Genomic DNA, 22487 nt, shown 5'->3' on the forward strand with positions numbered 1-22487 from the left:
TAACACCTAACAACGGGAGCAGGGACGAATAAGGCCAGTACCCACTATTGTTAAACATACAGAAAAGAATATTAAAGTATTGAATATTAGTATTGGCTTTAGTATTAGCCATACAGAACATTAAAGTGCCCCTTTTCCATTCAGCAGGTGCCTGAGCCGCTGTGTCCTATCTTCTGACAGTCACCGTTGTGAATGTCTGTAGAGTGTATCTTATTTTTAGTACTAAAATAAATACTTAGTACTTTAGTACTAAGTACTAAAATACTAGTACCGAGGGAGCGTCTGCATTTATAACTTCGTTTTTAAAATTAGTCAAGCAATATGAAGCATCTCCTTTTACTTTTAAGTCCCATAAATACATTGAGCACAGCTACTCACCACTTAAGATTGCTTTTTGATACCATCCTTACACAAAGCAGAAACTTTCCGATGACATACAGTACAAGTGGAAAGATTACAGATTTTAATCGTCTTTAATTTTGTTACGTTATACGTTTTAGGAACGTTTCATCTAAACAAACACCACAAAACTATTCTCGATTGTATTTCTGAATGTTATGTTACACCTACAGTAGTTCACTGCTTTAAATACATCGAATTAAGAAAGTTATGTGTAGGACTTTAGATCTTTTTTTCTGAAGCAAGGAAAATCTAATCATGTTTTTCTATAACAATAATAAAAAACTTTATTTTACATATCACCTTTAAAAGTGGCATCTCAAAGCAATACAGTAGATCGAAAAACAGTTAAAAGGGACCAAAGTAAATACCAGACAAACACAAACGCGTTTTTAATAAAATGCTTTTATTCATTCAGCAGAGAGTGAGAGGGACATCCAGCAGAGAGAGACACACACACCGGTTTCCATTGACAAAATTGTTTTTTTTCAATTCCTCTTGTCAAACAGGAATGTTTTGTTTGTGGACAGACTGTTAGACTAGAGGAAAAGAGCGCCTCCTTCTACGAAGCATTTCGTTGATCCGATCACTAATTCTTTTCCAGTCGCACGAAGTAAGGGTTGTAAAGCGCGAAGTAAAGCGCTGATTCTTATGGAATGTGTTCCGCCGGGGATTCAAAAAAATTATTTGACAAAATTTGTTTTTTTTCAATTCCTCTTGTCTAACAGGAATGTTTTGTTTGTGGACAGACTGTCCACAAACGTGAGACTGTCTTTCTCAGACTTACATTCCCGAATGTCCCCCGCCCCGGTCAACAATCCTAGGAAGAACACGAAACAGCCTGTTAATAAAATGTTTACAATTTTGTTCGGTCAGTTCTTCCTCCCAGAATTTACAGATTGCATCGATCAGTTCCTGCTTTGTGACGGGCTTAGCAGTTTTCCGAACGTAGTCTTTCAACGAATGCCAAACCATCTCTATCGGATTTAGATCTGGGGATTCAGTTGGAGTTTTCACCCAGTTCACTCCTTCTGCTATAAGCCTCGCCCTTGCTACTGTGTGTTTCGGATCGTTGTCTTGAAAGAGACGGTGCCTTGATCCAAACTGCTCCCTGATATATGGGGCAGCATGCTGTGTGACCACAACTTCCTCGAAGAATACACGGTCCATAATTCCTTTGAAAATAAGAAGTGGTCCCGGGCCTCTTCTAGATATACCCCCCCAGACGTGAACCTTCAGTGGATGTTTGGGCTTTGGCTTGTCCACATATCTCCCCTTTTTGCAAAATGCCATTGTTGAAAACTGTTCCAGAGCCACTGTTGTTTCGTCGGTGAAAAGTACATCCTGAAATGCCTCCCCCTGTTCAATCCATTGGAGCGCTTGCTTGAGTCTTTCCTCTTTGTTTTTTTGCCTTATCATGGGGCATGTGTTGGTTTTTCTGTATCTCCATCCAAGCCTCCTGCGTACTCTTCTTATCGATGTCGGGCTAATGTTCGCACCGAGGTCAGCCCATAGCCGTCTTTGGACTTGCATCGCCGGTAGCTCATCATTTTCATCAGTCAGTTTGTCGACAGCTCGCACAATAAGACTTGGAAAAAAAAAGAGATCAGCAGTTAGTTTTAAAAATAATGTGCGTAGTTGTATTTACATGCAAGAAAGGTATTTTTAGAACTGTATTTACCTTTGAATCGTCCTCGGTTTAGATTCTCTTTGCCTCCTCTCCCCTTTATAATGCCATCTCACTGTGCTTTCAGAAACGAAGATGTCCATCGAAGCCAACTGCTGTACAATGTCCCGTGTTGACTTCCCATTTCTTTTCATCTTCATTATTTGGTGTGAGAGAGTCTTCGTGATTTTAGTCATTGTCCGTCCCCTTACCAAAGCTATACAGTGGTGCAGCTTGAATTCTGTACCTATATACTGTATGGTATGGTACAGATAAAACTTACACCATACCGATGAGCTAATGCCAGGGAAAGACACTCCTATTTTATTTAAAACACAATACACCAGGAAATGTGTCTGATGCATTAGCAAGTTAAAACAATTGGGTCGAAAACCTGGGCGTAACACCATTTCCTTTTTCTGATCATTCGCTTTCTGGATACACATTTCACCTGTCCTGTTCTTTGTTTTCCTGGTTTGCTGATTATGCCTGCTGTGGTCCACTCCTACCCTCACACCTAAAGAATACTATTTTAAATTTCTTGGCGCAGCTCATTAACCCTTGTATGTGCTGTCCGCGCCCAAAATGCAATTTAAAAAAAGTCAAAAACCGCGCTCAAAATGCAATTTAGAGCTTAATAAGATACACTCCACAGGCATTCACAACAGCAACATATGAAACGTTTATTTTTTAATCGCTGTCTAAGGAAATCTCAGTATAACTTTGTTCATGAACAAACAGTGGCATGTTACATTATTATTAGTTTTTTTGTTAACAAGGCTCGCCAGCTAATGTGAATTGAAACCTGTCTTGCTAGCTTTTAAAGTCGTGCATGTGTAAACCACAATTGAAATAGAGAAAAAAGACCTGACTGACAAGCCGATACATACTCTTAGAGTTTGATTAATAGGGAATATAATACAAAAATATAGTACTAAAAAAGGTACTACCAATTTTAAAGGTGATTTTACTTTTAAATAAAAATTTGAATCCCCTGCGGAACACATTCCATAAGAATCAGCGGTTTTACAGTACATATCGCCTTTAAAGGTGGCTTCTCAAAACGCTTTACAGGATAAAAACAACCAGAACAGCAACAACAACAATATTGTATTTCATTGCACTTTGAAAACCAAGTAATAACTTAACTATACGTGCAAACGTTTCATATGCTGCTGTTGTGAATGCCTGTGGAGTGTATCTTATTTGCCTAGCGAAGCGCTAGTTTAGTACTATAAAATACTATTAAAATCTGTAATCTTTCCACTTGTACTGTGAGTCATCGGAAAGTTTCTGCTTTTTGTAAGGATGGTATCAAAAAGCAATCTTAAGTGGTGAGAAAGCTGTGCTCAATGTATTTAAGGGACTTAAAAGTAAAAGGAGATGCTTCATATTGCTTGACTAATTTTAAAAACTAAGTTATAAATGCAGATGCTCCCTCGGTGCCGCGCCGGGTGTAAATATCAAAATATACATACCCAACACTGATTGTACCCATCTGTCATGCAAATAAAACACCTTGAATTGAATTGAATTGAGGGAGAGAGGGGGGAAGGGGGAGAGAGATAACCAGGACTCAAGGCAAATAAGATACACTCCACAGGCATTCACAACAGCAACATATGAAACGTTTGCACGTATAGTTAAGTTATTACTTGGTTTTCAAAGTGCAATGAAATACAATATTGTTGTAGTTGCTGTTCTGGTTGTTTTTATCCTGTAAAGCGTTTTGAGAAGCCACCTTTAAAGGCGATATATACTGTAAAACCGCTGATTCTTATGGAATGTTCCGCAGGGGATTCAAATTTTTATTTATTTTTTAATTGCGTATCTAAGGAAATCTCAGTATAACTTTGTTCATGAACAAACAGTGGCATGTTACATTATTATTCGTTTTTTTGTTAACAAGGCTCGCCAGCTAATGTGAATCGAAACCTGTCTTGCTAGCTTTTAAAGTCGTGCATGTGTAAACGACAATTCAAATAGAGAAAAAAAGACCTGACTGACAAGATTTAATTAATGCACATCAGTAAATCAAGGGACAAAACAACTATTGCGCCAGGGTCCTCAATGGGCTTTGACGTGCTAATGCGGTGGTTTAACAGTCCGGGTGTGGCAAGCCTCTAATGTCTCCCGACTTCGGCAAAAGGCACCCGCTTTTCATTGGAAGACAATGAACATTCTAGCCGTACATGTGAATATAGCATAAATACACCAAGGGATTGGGTGAGCTCCCATCACAAAAAAAAAACTGCGAACCTGCACTACAGCGACCATAGTACAATATGGAGACCAAGACCTTTTACGGGAAGAGACGGGGTGCTTCTGCCGCCCCAGCTTCCAAAGAGCGAAGGGTAAGCAAATACAGCAGACTTCATCTGAAATACGCGATTACAGCGCATATTACAAGGTATTATTGCCGTTTTGAATTTTAAATTCAATTATAATTATTTCTTCGTAGCCTGTTCTTCAAGAAAACACCGCACGGGTGAAACGATCTTCGAAATCTACCACCAGGACAGTAAAAAAGAAAGCGGTAAGACGGAAAAAAAGAAAAGTTTATTTTGACTTCTGTTCCGCGACTGATGAATACTACTGTGTGACTTTATTTCTTACATGAATTATGTTATTTTGCCACAGGCCGTGGGTCTCTGCTCTCGGCCACTGGCCAGGGTGCCAACCTGTAGAAGCAACACCTGTGTGGAGACTTTTCGGCAGCAGTGGGAGCAGTACGACGCATTACTGGGGAGGATTGGGAGGCTAGAGACACTCCTAAAAATGCAGAGGAAGGAGACAGTATTTTCCAGCAGTCAAACAGTTGAGCAGCTGTCTCCCGAAAAGTGCCTCTCCCCGCCGCGCAGGTTGCACTGCCTGGCGGAAGCTCTGCCCCCCGCAGAGCACACACCGCCTCAGGACACTCCATCCCGGCCTCTCCGCTCACCACCGCGCAGGAATTTGTTGATGCTGTCCCCGCCGTCTATCTCCCCCCAGGAAGCACCATTTACAGAGCGGAATTCACAGACGCCAGTGGGACGAATAATTCTCCCAGATATCCAACTGTTACCCATCACTCAGGAGATGGAGGGGGGGGGGTTGTACTTGCAGTGCATCGGCATAGACGGGAAAGCAAGAGCCGACCGCTACGCCGCCCTCGTGTTTCGAAATCTTGTGACTTTTGAAATTTACTGGGGGTGGACCACGTCTGTAAATTTCGATGGGTCCAGAGGCAAAAGTGCCTTGCCTTGCAATCTCCGGGAAACCATTAGTAGCATGGTGAATCGGAGATTCTCAACCCTTACTGCGTGCGACTGGAAAAGAATTAGTGATCGGATCAAGGAAATGCTTCGTAGAAGGAGGCGCTCTTTTCCTCTAGTCTAACAGTCTGTCCACAGCAAAACATTCCTGTTAGACAAGAGGAATTGAAAAAAAACAATTTTGTCAATGGAAACCGGTGTGTGTGTCTCTCTCTGCTGGATGTCCCTCTCACTCTCTGCTGAATGAATAAAAGCATTTTATTAAAAACACGTTTGTGTTTGTCTGGTATTTACTTTGGTCCCTTTTAACTGTTTTTCCCATCTACTTTTTTGCTTTGAGATGCCACTTTTAAAGGTGATATGTAAAATAATGTTTTTTATTATTGTTATAGAGAAACATGATCAGATTTTCCCTGGTTCAGAAAAAAATATCTAAAGTGCTACACATAACTTTCTTAATTCGATGTATTTAAAGCAGTGAACTACTGTAGGTGTAACATAACATTGAGAAATACAATCTCATATTTGAAAAATAAAAACGATTACAATCTAATCCTTCCACGTTTGATCCCAAAATCCCAAGTAATATAAATCTAAACGGGTAGAAAGGTATGCTGAAAGTTTATTAAGATACTTAGAAGACAAAGATACTGTATCAATTTATGTTGCATTAGCCTGATTATGATTAAAAAACACATATAATTAAACTCGCGTTTGCGATTTAAATCAGAACACAATTTAAATCAATATAAATGTTTATATTGTAACGCATACTGTCCAGCCTGCATTTCTCTATAAAAATTTACTCTATTGCACACACACACACACTAGAAGCAGGAAGCAGAAACAGGGACCATTGTCAGAAGGGAAGAAGGTGACTATTCATTGTTATCAAAAATGACTTAGAATCGATCATGTTGTGATATTTTGAAATATAAAAGTCAATTGATTGTCCATAATATCGCTATTCTATTTTTTTGAAGAAATGTTTGTTAAAAGAAAAGTCCAGCACCAGCTGGATTTGAACACACAACCCGTGAGTTGGTAATCGGGTACATAGACCAGTGGGCTACAAGGGAAGTTGCATGAAGAGAGAGGCGAAACAGCCCTACACAGCCCTGTCGCAGTACACGACTATACTCATATCGTTATTAAATTCTTTAGATACGCGATTCCATATTATATTAGCAGAAAAGCTTAAAACTACCACTTTTTCACACGCTATTTCACATGCTAGTTATATACTTCGATGCTTAAAATCGTTAGGGAGAAATGGAATACCGCCGTGTATTTTTCCTTTAAAGTACCGATTCCTGGAATCTGACTGGCTGACACCCCTCTGAAGTGGTTCCATAAAATCTGGTATATGGAAAAGAAAGCGTTGCTACATACAAGTATCTGCTCTTGAGGATCCTTGTGATATTTTGAGCTCTAGTTGAATGATAAGTGTCGCATTTTAAATCATTTTCGTAGTTAGACATTATGAAACGCCCTGTTAAAAGCAAGGAAGTTTTTATGCCCGTTGAAGTAAAACAAAATGCCTGACAAAGTATGGCTTGGACAGATTCCGAGTGCTTGTACAAATGTGCTAAAGAAATTATACTTTGAGTATACAGCTTGTCCAAAGTCATCCATTATTAATACTATTAGTAATATCTTCAGTAAAGGCTTTGATGCATAAATATTTCTGATAAAGGTAGGTTGTGTACTTTTGTCCAACTGAGCAATCTTGCTTTCATAAAATATACCAACATTTTAATGACTGATGATTAACATGCTGTAATACACAGTTCAAAATTAAAAGCTCAAATGCTGTACATGAGAGGTTAAGCTCCCCCTGGCGGTTTTACAAGGTGACGCCGGATAGTTTCCGGGATGACGTCAAATGACGCGATTAACCGCGTGATACTGCGTGACACCGCGACACGCCCACCGGGGTATGCCGCGAAATACCCCACCCATTTTGAATTGCTGCATCTGTAATACCTTGTGATACATGCAAGTCATCTGTAAACGAAGATGTAATTACAATAAAATTGGCAATTCACAGAAAACCACAATTTGTATAATATTATTCCTCATTATCAATGATCAATTAAAGGATTTGAAGAAACAGCAGCAATATTAGATGATTTTGGTTTTGAACCCATTTTTACACCTCAATAATCCATTTGTCCTCGAAAAAAGAAAAGACGCATATTTTGAGTCTCATAATTATATGTGAATATGTGAATAACAGTTTAACCCCAAATGTCTGTAATTGTGATTCTGTTAAAATTCAAAAAAGCATCTATCAATAGTAAGAAATTATTAAGAAAGGAAGAAATTGTGTTATTTCATAAACTGTAAGACATGTAGACATTTACAGGTTATATCCTTTGCTTTGTCTTTTAACACAAGTGTTCAGGATCCAAGCCCATGTTTGGACGGTTGTGTTTCTCTTGTAATCATCAAATGTCATTATTTTGTCCTTCAGTTCTTTCTCGAGTTGTACCATGGATATTTTATACCATCGATACTTTTCATGCTCTTTTGCATTTTCCTTCACATATGGAAAAAAACTCAAGGCGTTCTTGTCACTGTGCTACACAGTACAGGACACGCAGTGAGTAATTCGCGCAGCTTTCAGAGGAATCCAGAGGGAGGACTCTTAATGCAAGGAGCTGTTTTTTTTTGCATTAATCATTATTAACCAGAAACAGCTGCACAACTGGTTGCATTTGTGATTATGTCACTTCTCTGCTTCAGCAAGGTCAATAAAAGACTCTGAAAGTAGTAGAGAAAAACTGAATTAAAATCATATTAGCAATTCTGAGCGATATCTGCATACAGGCAATCCAATAAGAACGTTGAAATCTTTGAATGTCATCTCTCTATATATTGCGCTGCTTTTTACTTGGAGTAAAACTATTGGATTGAAGGGTTAAAATGTATTGTTGTTATTTGGAGAAATCAATGAACTCGTGATTTTATATGTTTTAAAAGACGGTCATGCGCACAGAAAAAAGACAGTGCTGATTATTTTTCTGGAGACGGAGCACTGATGACCTATCCGAGCCAATTTATAAAGCCCAGCCAGTGGATACTCTAGCAGAACGTGGAAGAACGTTCACCATTGTAACCAAGGCAACCACAGGAACAACATCAACAAGCACAATCAATTCCCCATTTAAATCTTTCGTGTAAGGTATGCCATGTGAAAGCATGAAGTAAATCCCCTGATCTCTTTTGAACATGGACAAGGTATTTCTGATGGAGCGCAATGAGCAAAGATTTAATAAGCTACTCCTGCCGATGATTCAGCTTAAAGAAGTAAAAGCTTCACAAACAAAAGCAGCTCGCTACCACAGCCAATATTAAATGTACTTGGTGGCACATTACCATTTGCACTGGCTCAAAAGTGGTCTCGGCAGACGTTGTTCCCTACGTAAAGCTGAAAGCGCCAAAGAGCATTTCCATTGAGAAAAAAAAATCTTTCTTGATGTTAAACATAGAGAGCCTGCCTTTTAGAAGTTCTCCCTCTAAACACCTTGTGCAGCCTCCCGACAGACTAACAAAAAGCGCCTTTTCACCAACTCAATTAATAATACGCCCCTCAAAACTCACAACCGAATAACAATCCATCCGTATATTTGATTTCCAAGATCCATTCAAGGCAACTTGGGTCTTCGCAAGCAAATAATTTCAGGGAAGAAACTCAGTTTAGTCAACTACTGGTGCATTCAGCACACCACTTGCTTTTGCTTGTCAGGGTGGCCGAGTGGTCTAAGGCGCCAGACTCAAAGACATGTGTCTTTCCAGCTGGCTTGGGTGTTCTGGTCTCCAAATGGAGGCGTGGGTTCAAATCCCACTCCTGACAGCTTCTGCTTTTACCTCTCTTGAATTGTTCCAGTGCTAGCTGACAGTGAATGACTGAAATATAAAAGCAGCAGAAGAAAGCAAGCAACTCAGTGCAATTTGTGAGTATTCTGCACTGTTAAAATGCACAGGTTTTCATACTTTTTGGAATTCGTAGCTCAAGAAGTGACTCCTGTTTCATTTTCTATTCACCAACTCGATTTGCATTCCGTTCCTCACACCTCACAGCAGAATAAAAAAAAGGCTTCATGTGCCACAGCATTCCCCTGTAGATTCGGTTTGCACTATGAATTAGGCGACCCTGAATGAAATATTTTAGTGTTGGCTCAAATGTGAGGAATTTCATGAACCCTCAAAAAGGAACGCTTGCAGAAAATGCCAGCAATTCAAAGCGTGTAGGCAGCATGAACAGACCAATTCTGCAATTTCTTTTATCGCGGGCGGTGCTTTCCGAGTCGATGGCTCTGCATTAGAAATGAGAAGTCCTGAACTCTAAACACGTTCTTGCCATAACTGCTACTCCTGCTGCTACTCCTTCGTCCTCGAAAAAAGAAAAGACAGGCATGTTTTGAGTCTCAAAATGATCTTCTGGATCCACAAGAAACATGTACATTTGATTGATTCCGCAGTATTTTGGATGTACTGTACTTATAACTTCCATCGAAGAGAGATTTCATCAGTTGCATGAAATTGAAACTTTCGACTTTTTGTCTGGTATTGAAAATATGTTTAAAAAAAACCATAAACAATTTTCTAACAAACAACTCATGAATTATTGCCAGGATCTATATTTAGCGTTCGGTAGTGATAACACTGCTGATATTGATTGAGTAGAAATCTATGATGTATTGACAGCTTTATCTGAAGCGAGAAGTCCTAGAACGCCATCTATGAAGTTTAAGGATTCATACCAAGAAATGCCTTTTGTTTCCCACCCCAACTGCTGCTTTTGCTTTACACATTCTGTGAACATTACCAGTTTTGGTAGCTTCTGGGCACGATTTTCCTAAACTGAAACTTATTACAAAATTCTTTAAGATGAACCATGTCCAAAAATTGTAAATCAGGACTAATTTTAATATCAAATGAAATCACTACAGAGGAAAAGGCTTAACTGAAATATGAATAAGACTATGCAAGCCTGAAAAATAGAACAATTCAATTTATAGAACTTATTTTTTTATTTTTTGAGAGATGGGCTCACACACCGGAAGACACTAACGTTTCTCTTCGTTAGAGTATGTGAATAACAGTTTAACCCCATTTGTTTGTAATTGTGATTCTGTTAAAATTTAAAAAAGCATCTATCAATAGTAAGAAATTATCAAGAAAGTAAGAAATTGTGTTATTTCATAAACTGTAAGACATGAAGACATTTACAGGTTATATCCTTTGCTTTGTCTTTTAACGCAAGCGGTCAGGACCCAAGCCCATGGTCGGACGGTTGTGTTTCTCTTGTAATCATCAAATGTCATTGTTTTGTCCTTCAGTTCTTTCTCGAGTTGTACCATGGATATTTTATACCATCAATACTTTTCATGCTCTTTTGCATTTTCCTTCACATACGGAAAAAAAAGGCGTTCTTGTCACTGTGCTACACAGTACAGGACACGCAGTGAGTAATTCGCGCAGCTTTCAGAGGAATCCAGAGGGAGGACTCTTAATGCAAGGAGCTGGTTTTTTTTTCGCATTAATCATTATTAACCAGAAACAGCTGCACAACTGGTTGCATTTGTGATTGTAGCAGAACGTGGAAGAACGTTCACCATTGTAACCAAGGCAACCACAGGAACAACATCAAGAAGCACAATCAATTCCCCATTTAAATCTTTCGTGTAAGGTATGCCATGTGAAAGCATGAAGTAAATCCCCTGATCTCTTTTGAACATGGACAAGGTATTTCTGATGGAGCGCAATGAGCAAAGATTTAATAAGCTACTCCTGCCGATGATTCAGCTTAAAGAAGTAAAAGCTTCACAAACAAAAGCAGCTCGCTACCACAGCCAATATTAAATGTACTTGGTGGCACATTACCATTTGCACTGGCTCAAAAGTGGTCTCGGCAGACGTTGTTCCCTACGTAAAGCTGAAAGCGCCAAAGAGCATTTCCATTGAGAAAAAAAAATCTTTCTTGATGTTAAACATAGAGAGCCGGCCTTTTAGAAGTTCTCCCTCTAAACACCTTGTGCAGCCTCCCGACAGACTAACAAAAGGCGCCTTTTCACCAACTCAATTTATAATACGCCCCTCAAAACTCTCAACTGAATAACAATCCATCCGTATATTTAATTTCCAAGATCCATTCAATGCAACTTGGGTCTTCGCAAGCAAATAATTTCAGGGAAGAAACTCAGTTTAGTCAACTACTGGTGCATTCAGCACACCACCTGCTCTCGCTTGTCAGGGTGGCCGAGTGGTCTAAGGCGCCAGACTCAAGGACATGTGTCTTTCCAGCTGGCTTGGGTGTTCTGGTCTCCAAATGGAGGCGTGGGTTCAAATCCCACTCCTGACAGCGTCTGTTGTTACCTCTCTTGAATTGTTCCAGTGCTAGCTGACAGTGAATGACTAAAATATAAAAGCAGCAGAAGAAAGCAAGCAACTCAGTGCAATTTGTGAGTATTCTGCACTGTTAAAATCCATAGGTTTTCATACTTTTTGGAATTCGTAGCTCAAGAAGTGACTCCTGTTTCATTTTCTATTCACCAACTCGATTTGCATTCCGTTCCTCACACCTCACAGCAGAATAACAAACGGCTTCATGTGCCACAGCATTCCCCTGTAGATTCGGTTTGCACTATGAATTAGGCGACCCTGAATGCCAGCAATTCAAAGCGTGTAGGCAGCATGAACAGACCAATTCTGCAATTTCTTTTATCACTGGCTGTGCTTTTCGATGGCTCTGCATTAGAAATGAGAAGTGCTGAACTCTAAACACGTTCTTGCCATAACTTCTACTACTGCTGCTACTTCTTCGTCCTCGAAAAAAGAAAAGACAGGCATGTTTTGAGTCTCAAAATGATCTTCTGGATCCACAAGAAACATGTAAATCTGATTGATTCCGCAGTATTTTTGGATGTACTGTACTTATAACTTCCATCGAAGAGAGATTTCATCAGTTGCATGAAATTGAAACTTTCGACTTTTTGTCTGGTATTGAAAATATGTTTAAAAAAAACCATAAACAATTTTCTAACAAACAACTCATGAATTATTGCCAGGATCTATATTTAGCGTTCGGTAGTGATAACACTGCTGATATTGATTGAGTAGAAATCTATGATGTATTGACAGCTTTATCTGAAGCGAGAAGTCCTAGAACGCCATCTATGAAGTTTAAGGATTCATACCAAGAAATGCCTTTTGTTTCCCACCCCAACTGCTGCTTTTGCTTTACACATTATGTGAACATTACCAGTTTTGGTAGCTTCTGGGCACGATTTTCCTAAACTGAAACTTATTACAAAATTCTTTAAGATGAACCATGTCCAAAAATTGTAAATCAGGGCTAATTTTAATATCAAATGAAATCACTACAGAGGAAAAGGCTTAACTGAAATATGAATAAGACTATGCAAGCCTGAAAAATAGAACAATTCAATTTATAGAACTTATTTTTTTTATTTTTTGAGAGATGGGCTCACACACCGGAAGACACTAACGTTTCTCTTCGTTAGAGTATGTGAATAACAGTTTAACCCCATTTGTTTGTAATTGTGATTCTGTTAAAATTTAAAAAAGCATCTATCAATAGTAAGAAATTATCAAGAAAGTAAGAAATTGTGTTATTTCATAAATTGTAAGACATGAAGACATTTACAGGTTATATCCTTTGCTTTGTCTTTTAACGCAAGCGGTCAGGATCCAAGCCCATGTTCGGACGGTTGTGTTTCTCTTGTAATCATCAAATGTCATCATTTTGTCCTTCAGTTCTTTCTCGAGTTGTACCATGGATATTTTATACCATCAATACTTTTCATGCTCTTTTGCATTTTCCTTCACATACGGAAAAAAACTCAAGGCGTTCTTGTCACTGTGCTACACAGTACAGGACACGCAGTGAGTAATTCGCGCAGCTTTCAGAGGAATCCAGAGGGAGGACTTTTAATGCAAGGAGCTGGTTTTTTTTTCGCATTAATCATTATTAACCAGAAACAGCTGCACAACTGGTTGCATTTGTGATTATGTCACTTCTCTGCTTCAGCAAGGTCAATAAAAGACTCTTTAAGTAGTAGAGAAAAACTGAATTAAAATCATATTAGCAATTCTGAGTGATATCTGCATACAGGCAATCCAATAAGAATGTTGAAATCTTTGAATGTCATCTTTCTATATATTGCGCTGCTTTTTACTTGGAGTAAAACTATTGGATTGAAGGGTTAAAATGTATTGTTGTTATTTGGAGAAATCAATGAACTCGTGATTTTATATGTTTTAAAAGACGGTCATGCGCACAGAAAAAAGACAGTGCTGATTATTTTTCTGGAGACGGAGCACTGATGACCTATCCGAGCCAATTGATAAAGCCCACCCAGTGGATACTCTAGCAGAACGTGGAAGAACGTTCACCATTGTAACCAAGGCAACCACAGGAACAACATCAAGAAGCACAATCAATTCCCCATTTAAATCTTTCGTGTAAGGTATGCCATGTGAAAGCATGAAGTAAATCCCCTGATCTCTTTTGAACATGGACAAGGTATTTCTGATGGAGCGCAATGAGCAAAGATTTAATAAGCTACTCCTGCCTATGATTCAGCTTAAAGAAGTAAAAGCTTCACAAACAAAAGCAGCTCGCTACCACAGCCAATATTAAATGTACTTGAAGGCACATTACCATTTGCACTGGCTCAAAAGTGGTCTCGGCAGACGTTGTTCCCTACGTAAAGCTGAAAGCGCCAAAGAGCATTTCCATTGAGAAAAAACAATCTTTCTTGATGTTAAACATAGAGAGCCTGCCTTTTAGAAGTTCTCCCTATAAACACCTTGTGCAGCTTCCCGACAGACTAACAAAAAGCGCCTTTTCACCAACTCAATTTATAATACACCCCTCAAAACTCAGAACCGAATAACAATACATCTGTATATTTGATTTCCAAGATCCATTCAAGGCAACTTGGGTCTTCGCAAGCAAATAATTTCAGGGAAGAAACTCAGTTTAGTCAACTACTGGTGCATTCAGCACACCACTTGCTTTCGCTTGTCAGGGTGGCCGAGTGGTCTAAGGCGCCAGACACAAGGACATGTGTCTTTCCAGCTGGCTTGGGTGTTCTGGTCTCCAAATGGAGGCGTGGGTTCAAATCCCACTCCTGACAGCTTCCGTTTTTACCTCTCTTGAATTGTTCCAGTGCTAGCTGACAGTGAATGACTGAAATATAAAAGCAGCAGAAGAAAGCAAGCAACTCAGTGCAATTTGTAAGTATTCTGCACTGTTAAAATGCACAGGTTTTCATACTTTTTGGATTTCGTAGCTCAAGAAGTGACTCCTGTTTCATTTTCTATTCACCAACTCGATTTGCATTCCGCCCCTCACACCTCACAACAGAATAACAAACGGCTTCATGTGCCACAGCATTCCCCTGTAGATTCGGTTTGCACTATGAATTAGGCGACCCCGAATGAAATATTTTAGTGTTGGCTCAAATGTGAGGAATTTCATGAACCCTCAAAAAGGAATGCTTGCAGAAAATGCCAGCAATTCAAAGCGTGTAGGCAGCATTAACAGACCAATTCTGCAATTTCTTTTATCGCGGGCGGTACTTTCCGAGTCGATGGCTCGCATTAGAAATGAGAAGTGCTGAACTCTAAACACGTTCTTGCCATTACTGCTACTCCTGCTGCTACTCCTTCGTCCTCGAAAAAAGAAAAGACAGGCATGTTTTGAGTCTCAAAATGATCTTCTGGATCCACAAGAAACATGTACATTTGATTGGTTCCGCAGTATTTTGGATGTACTGTACTTATAACTTCCATCGAAGAGAGATTTCATCAGTTGCATGAAATTGAAACTTTCGACTTTTTGTCTGGTATTGAAAATATGTTTAAAAAAAAACATAAACAATTTTCTAACAAACAACTCATGAATTATATCCCGGATCTATATTTAGCGTTCGGTAGTGATAACACTGCTGATATTGATTGAGTAGAAATCTATGATGTATTGACAGCTTTATCTGAAGCGAGAAGTCCTAGAACGCCATCTATGAAGTTTTAGGATTCATACCAAGAAATGCCTTTTGTTTCCCACCCCAACTGCTGCTTTTGCATTACACATTATGTGAACATTACCCGTTTTGGTAGCTTCTGGGCACGATTTTCCCAAACTGAAACTTATTACAAAATTCTTTAAGATGAACCATGTCCAAAAATTGTAAATCAGGACTAATTTTAATATCAAATGAAATTACTACAGAGGAAAAGGCTATTTTTTGAGAGATGGGCTCACACACCGGAAGACACTAACGTTTCTCTTCGTTAGAGTATGTGAATAACAGTTTAACCCCATTTGTTTGTAATTGTGATTCTGTTAAAATTCAATAAATCGTCTATCAACAGTAAGAAATTATAAAGAAAGTAAAAAATTGTTTTATTACATAAACTATAAGACAATGAAGAGAGTTTACTTTGCTTTTGTTCTTTTGACTTAAGCGTTCAGGATCTGAACCCATCTGCGGACGGTTGTGTTTCTTGAATCTCTTGTAATCATCAACAGTCGCTGTTTTGTGCTTCACTTTTTTCTCGAGTTGTACCATGGATATTTTATATGATCAATACTTTACATGCTCTTTTGCATTTTCCTTCACATACAGAAAAAGTTCAAGTTGTTCATATCACTGTGCTGCACATTTACGCTGGACCACCTGTAACAGTACAGGACACGCAGTGAGGAATTCGTGCAGCTTTCAGCTCAATGCCGTGTCCAGAGGGAGGACTCGCTCGCTGAATGATCTCTCAGGAAATCCCGGGTGAGATTCAAAAGGTAAACCTGGCTCTCTATGAACACGAGCAAAGAGTTCTCACTCAACAGAAGATTTCGATGTGAGTACAGTTATAAAAAACACCTGAAGATGCCAGGGATTGAACCCCAGTCCTGTGGAGCAGTAAGTGACTTGTAGCGCTGACATAAGAGATACTTACATAAAGTGCTTTTACTGACCATATTACAAATCACAGGAAGTAAGGTCTTGAAACATTGGGCAGTAGTGGGATTTAAACCCACGCCCCTGAGAGAGTAGAGCCTAAAATCCAGCATATTAGACCATTCAGCCACACTACCTCTGGCCCCTTCTCCTTTCCTCTCGTTGCTGAGTATAGGTGCCTTCATGCAATTGAGCCAGGTTTGAATCCCAGCCAATGCATCTCCAAATCTTTTCAAATGAATCTGTGATCTTGTAGCACATCCTCTGAAACCAGCAATCGAAATTGGAAACGTCTTCTTCAACACTGAAAAGCTCAATTAGGATGAAGCAGTAATACACAGGACAGCAGTACCATATGTGTTCTTGATTGATTCAGACTCGTTCTCAGTGGTTCTTGCTCACCAAATAACTAAAAAGCTGAGGAAGAACGCTACGAAAAATACTAATCAAAATACAAAATAATAATCAGTATTAACCAGAAACAGCAGAAAAACTGGTCACAATTGTGATTATGTCGCTTCTCTGCTTCAGCAAGGTCAATAAAGGACTCTCTGAAAGTAGTAAAGCACTAAAGCACTGCAAAACTGAATTCAAAATCATATTAGGAATTCTGAGTGGTGCCTGCTTACATGTAATCCAATACGGATGTTGTCTTTAAATAAGAATTCTCTATGTTTTCCTGCCTTTTCCCTGGAGTGAAACTATTGGATTGAAGGAATTCTTATGACAGGTTTACAAGGTGCCGTTGATATTTGGATAAGTCTATGAACTCGTGATTTTTATATACTTTAAATAACGGCCATACACACAGAATAAAATGACAGTACTGATGATTTTTCCTGAGATGAAGCACAGCTTATCTTTCCAAGACTGCTTATAAAGGCAAGCCAGTGGATACTTCAGCAGAACATGGAAAAACGTTCAGCTTTGTAACCAACAAATTCCCCATTTAGATCTGACATGTGAGGTATGCTTTGTGATTGCTTGAAGTGAAACCCACAATCTCTTTTGAACTTAGACAAGTTATTTCTGATGGAGCGCTATGCGGAAAGACATAATCAGCTCTACCCCTGAGGATGACTCGACTTGAAAATGCAGAACATTAACATTTCACAGAAAAAAGGAGCACAACCGACATTAAAATTGAGGGCGCACTGTGATTTGCACTGACTCAAAAGTGATCTTGGTAGACAAACTTCCCTGCTGAAGGTGGAAACGATAATTTGTGTTGAGAAGAAGAAACACTTTTTTCTCCCTGCTTTGATGTTAAGCTGATAAAGTAGCTTTTAACACATTGCTCCATTTGGTGGTTGTAACACAAAAACTCCTAGCAGCAGTGGGATTCAAGTCCACACCCCAAAAGAGACTGGAGCCTTAATCCAGCACCTTAGACCACTCGGCCACGCTACCCGCTGGGCACTTTTGTCTCATTACTTGCCCGGAGGAAGCCGGGTGGGTTTTGCTCTTGTCGCCCGAATTAGTGGCGTTATGACCGTGGAACCGACTGCACCTGCTTTTTCTGAGATGCTTCCCCTCTCATGGCGAGATCTCGACTTCTTTAACACCTCTGGATAAAGATCTTCTGTGGAGCAGGTTTCAGACCTCTGCGTACAGCACCCTTGATGTCATTTTATTTTTACAGCAGCCGCATCCGGAAAGTTGTGTCTTTTACGTTTTATTTGAACAACAAAACTACATACAATACAAACAAGAGCACATATAACGTATCGAGAAAATCGTCAGGGGCACATGCTATAATACAATGACACTTTATGAAAAATGATTACACAAAGTAAATAAAGATAAGGTCCGCACAGCTTGTTCTTACATTTCGAAAGAGTCCGTAAATACCCCTTTACGTCTATTTTGAACTGTTCAAATGTAGGACTCTTCCCAGACCATTTCACTTTATACCACATTCCTAAACGAGGATGCTTCTCCTGTTTTAGAACTATTTTGGGCGGTATGGCTTATACAGCACACCCACAGTATTCTAATGGTGGACTGCAGATCTGTGCTATAGTTCAGTCGAATTCAAAGGATCCAGCAATCGTACCGGATTTGTCTGGGATTCTGAAATGTCTCTTGCAAAAGTATTTGGGTTTGCTTGAACCTTTGATAAAAAAAGTGATCTGATCTGAGACTACCCAGCTTACAATCTCTGAGGTAGTTGTCACTAAACTCGGACGTGATGTGGCACACATGTGCCGTGTGCCTTTACTTTTGTAAAAAACTGGTATCGGGAAAAGTTTCTTAATATTTCTTTTGATTAGCATGCAAGAAAATGTGATCATTACCTATGGAATTTCCCGCCAGCGTGGAGCTTGAATTCACAACCTTGAGACTCAGTGCTCAACAGTCACAGAAGAGGTCAGCCTGGTCTTCAGTTTGCCAACGATAAGCTCCGGCAGTGCTCCTCTGTAAAGCAGATTGTTCGGATCGGTTATGTGGGACGGCACTTCGATACTAAGATCGTTTGCAGCACACGCATGGTTTCCCCCTTCACGCAAAAAACATAGACGAAGGAAACTCTCTTGTCTTGGGCTGCTGACTCCCGGATTTAAAGCGCTCTGGGTGCCAGCTATGTCTCTAACAAGCACACTATAAAGACAGGAATTACACTTTGCTCACGTCACGCATGGAATGGCGAGGCTACTTGTTCCAATATTATCTAGTCTCACCTCATATGGTGCCGATTCCTGGTTTTCATTTAAGAAAGAGCACTGCAAACACCGTAAACAGTGCAAAACGTGTGATGAAAGAAGTCTTTTCCCCCCTTTGTCTAAAGCGGAACACAGCGGAGTCATGCCGAGGGTTGTGAGATCAAGATTTCAGTGGAGCACTGTCGTCTACGTCTTTAGCTACATGAGTTGGACATCCTCTTGTACAGGGAAAGCAGATTGAGATCCTCTGACATGAAAAGTGACAGATAAAAGCCATTTCTCATCCTTTCTCTTAGTGGTGGAACTATCGCATGTAAATGAGGCAACTTGCAAGGCGAGCAGGCTCGGTGCACACCGAACGCAGATGTCTCAGAGCAGTTGAGACGTGTCCAAGTGGCTGTCAAAGGACAGCACTTTTCCGGCGCCGTGGCTTAGTTGGTTAAAGCGCCTGTCTAGTAAACAGGAGATCCTGGGTCCGATTCCCAGCGGTGCCTGTCTTACTATACAGAATTTATCCTTATGTGCAAATCCCATGCCTTTTAATTCAGGTGAATGCAAGTGTCCGTTTCCTTTCTGGAACAACTTGTTTTGAAAGAAATCTATACAGCTTGCGAAAGATGAAACACAAATCTTGCTTATCAGTGAAGAAGAGGTACTCCCAGCAGGCCAGCTAATACCAGCAAAGTTTTTTTTTACCCTAACCCAGAGAATGGAGAAAAGCGAGGCGCCTGTGGCTCTGCAGTGTAATCAGTTCGCGAGTTCGGCGGTTAGCTGAAAGAGTGGTAAATGGAGCTCGCCCCAGCCCGTCCTTATTCTTTTAAAGAGGATAAAAAATTAACTTCGCCGCCATTACTACCAGCTTTAAAAGACTGCCATGGGCACGGAAAAAAACACACTACAGATGACTTTTCTGGAACCGAAGCAGAGATTCCTTTACGAACCAACTGATAAAGCTCAGCCAGTGAATACTGTTAACAGAATGTGAAAGCACGATCAACTTTGTAACTGCAACCACAGGAAAAACAGCAAGAAGCAGGCTCCATTCCCCATTTAAATCTGTCGTGCTAGGCATGCTTTTTGCACGCATGAAGTAAATCCCACGATTGCTTTTGAACTTGGACAAAGTACTTCCAAAGGAGCGCTATGCGCAAAGATTTAACAAGCTCAACCCCCGCCGACGATTTGGTGTGAAGAAGCAGAACATTCAAGTTTCACAGACAGAAGCAGCACGCCAGCACAGCCAAAATTAAAACGCAGGGCACACTACGATTTGCATTGACACAAAAGTGATCTGGGCAGACGTCGTTCCCTGCATAACGCAAAAAGTGGCAAAGCGCTTTTGGGTTGAGAGGACGCAAGAAGGTTTTTGTTTTGTGCCTTGATGTCAAGCTGAGAAAGTATCTTTAAACACTTTGCTTAGTTTCTCGAGAGACTGCCAAAAAGCAGTTCCCTTCGTCTGAAGCCAGCTGAAAGGGGGTCTCGACAGAAGCACCTGGCAGCAGTAGGATTCAAACCCACACCCCCAAAGAGACCGGAGCCTTAACCCAGCGCCTTAGACCACTCGGCCACGCTACCTGCTGTGCATTGTCTCTTTGTCTCATTACTTGCCCGGAGGAAGCCGGGTGGGTTTTGCTCTTGTCGCCCAACTTAGTGGCGTTATGACCGTGGAACCGACTGCACCTGCTTTTTCTGAGATGCTTCCCCTCTCATGGCGAGATCTCGACTTCTTTAACACCTCTGGATAACCGGGGTAAAGTTAGCTTGAAGTTCGAAAACGATTTTGCCACGCCTGTAGCGTTTTCACGAAACCTCTTAGAATCGCGAGAATACTTGCTTTGTGCATAAAATACATTGTGAATGCTTTCTCAGCCTTTACTTTTTCGTTTATATTACATTTTTTGGACCAAGCACGAATATACTTTTGTCCATATCTTCGCAACGGAAGCACAGAACGCTTTCAAACCAAATGCATTTTAAAGACCACGACGTGGATATTTCCACAGCCTCTACATCAAAGTATCAGTGGGCTAATTATCTTTTTTTTAAACCTCCGAGAAATACTGTTCAATACGGCTTCATGCGAAAAACCCGTATATGACCATAGGAAGCATAACAGCGCAGTCTCCAATTACCCAGACTGTAAGCACGGGAATAAAGCTTTGTCTGAATTCTGAAACCCTTCCTTTACGTCCTGTTTTCATTCAGGTAAGAGTCAACTATATGCAAAATAGTACTGACAGCAGGAAGATTAAAATATTCTTTACTCAGCAGCTTATTAAAAACAGCTTCCATGATGTTCAAACCGATTTTTTACACAGAACACTGACACAGCTTTGCGTTCTGAATCTCTTTTTCTCGTGTGTTTATTTAATGTGGCACAATGTACTGGGATAGGGGTATTCTGTTCACAAACCAATAGCATTTAAACAACAGCACCCACAATGCTGCAAGTAAGTGTTTTACACACTAAGCAGAGAGCGATGTCTTCCTCGTTAGTATAGTGGCAAGTATCCCCACCTGTCACGCGGGAGACCAGGGTACATCAGGACATGCATTGAAGTGAAAGCAAGATGCGCTGCGACATCCACTGTGCAGATCCCACCACACTAAGAGGTGAGTGGGTCTGTTCGATCACAGCGCTAGGCGAATCCCCAAACATTGTGTGTGGCAACAAACGAAACGGGCCTGTTTTCGCCCGGTTTCAATCCGGGGAAATCGGGCCCAGTAGTGGCGGGATCTGTACAGTGCATGTCGCAATGCTTCAATGTGCTTCCTGATGTCCTACCCCGAGAACAGAAAAGACAGCATCCACAGCAACAACAGCTCAGGTCTCTGCACAGGAGCTAAGCTGCCCCCATCTCCTCTGCTCTGCTCTGCGGCTCCTGTGGAGTGGAGTCCTGCCTGGAGCCGTGTTTGCAGGCGGCGGCTCCCCGCGCTCTGTGCGTCGTGTCCAAGAGCTCCTGGGAGGAAGAGAGAGCCCTCCCACTCGAGGGCTTTTCCACGGTCTGTGTGAGGAGGGGCGGGTGTTTCCAGTAGCTTATCGAGCGGAAACCTGGGGCGGCGGAGAGCTGTGATCGTGCAGACCTTGAGGTGTCACCTCTTTGTCTGCTTTCCCGCCCCCCCTCCGCCCAAGCTCTGCTCCAAAGTAGCCCGGCAACCCCTCACACCTGCACGTGTCACAACCTAAGGTGTGGTCATGAGACACCCATGGGGTGTTGTTCTGTTCTTGCTAATTGTTTCCTGCCCGTCGCAGGCAGGAGTCCATGCGAGGAAGATGTGCTGGACAGAGCTCAGAGGGCACAGCTGGGTGGCTTTCCTTCTGAGTGACGTTCCTGCAACACTCTCCCGCTCCTCTTGGTGCACTCATGCCGCAACACAGGAAGGCTGGAGCAGGTGGGTGTGGAGAGCGTTAGACTGAAGCTCTAAAGGTCCCTGGTTCGATCCCGGTTTCGGCATTTTGTTTCATCACGCCCTTTGTTCCTCTCTCCAGTGCCCCCTGCCTAAAGTGACG

General features: G+C 40.8%; 4 non-coding genes across 4 annotated transcripts; all 4 read left to right on the plus strand.

The window, feature by feature from the left end:
- Positions 1-9065: 9065 nt before the first annotated feature.
- trnal-caa (transfer RNA leucine (anticodon CAA)) lies at positions 9066-9178 on the plus strand. Its single transcript has 2 exons — positions 9066-9103; positions 9133-9178. It is a non-coding gene; the product is annotated as a tRNA-Leu (tRNA).
- A 2398-nt stretch (positions 9179-11576) lies between these two features.
- On the plus strand, positions 11577-11689 carry trnal-caa (transfer RNA leucine (anticodon CAA)). The gene is made up of 2 exons: positions 11577-11614; positions 11644-11689. It is a non-coding gene; the product is annotated as a tRNA-Leu (tRNA).
- Positions 11690-14376: 2687 nt separating this feature from the next.
- Positions 14377-14489, plus strand: trnal-caa (transfer RNA leucine (anticodon CAA)). Its single transcript has 2 exons — positions 14377-14414; positions 14444-14489. It is a non-coding gene; the product is annotated as a tRNA-Leu (tRNA).
- A 4907-nt stretch (positions 14490-19396) lies between these two features.
- On the plus strand, positions 19397-19470 carry trnat-agu (transfer RNA threonine (anticodon AGU)). The gene has a single exon. It is a non-coding gene; the product is annotated as a tRNA-Thr (tRNA).
- Positions 19471-22487: the final 3017 nt, after the last annotated feature.

This window comes from Lepisosteus platostomus, chromosome 5 (genome assembly GCF_059453375.1).
Source record: "Lepisosteus platostomus isolate fLepPlt1 chromosome 5, fLepPlt1.hap1, whole genome shotgun sequence".
In the NCBI taxonomy this organism is placed as follows: domain Eukaryota; kingdom Metazoa; phylum Chordata; class Actinopteri; order Semionotiformes; family Lepisosteidae; genus Lepisosteus; species Lepisosteus platostomus.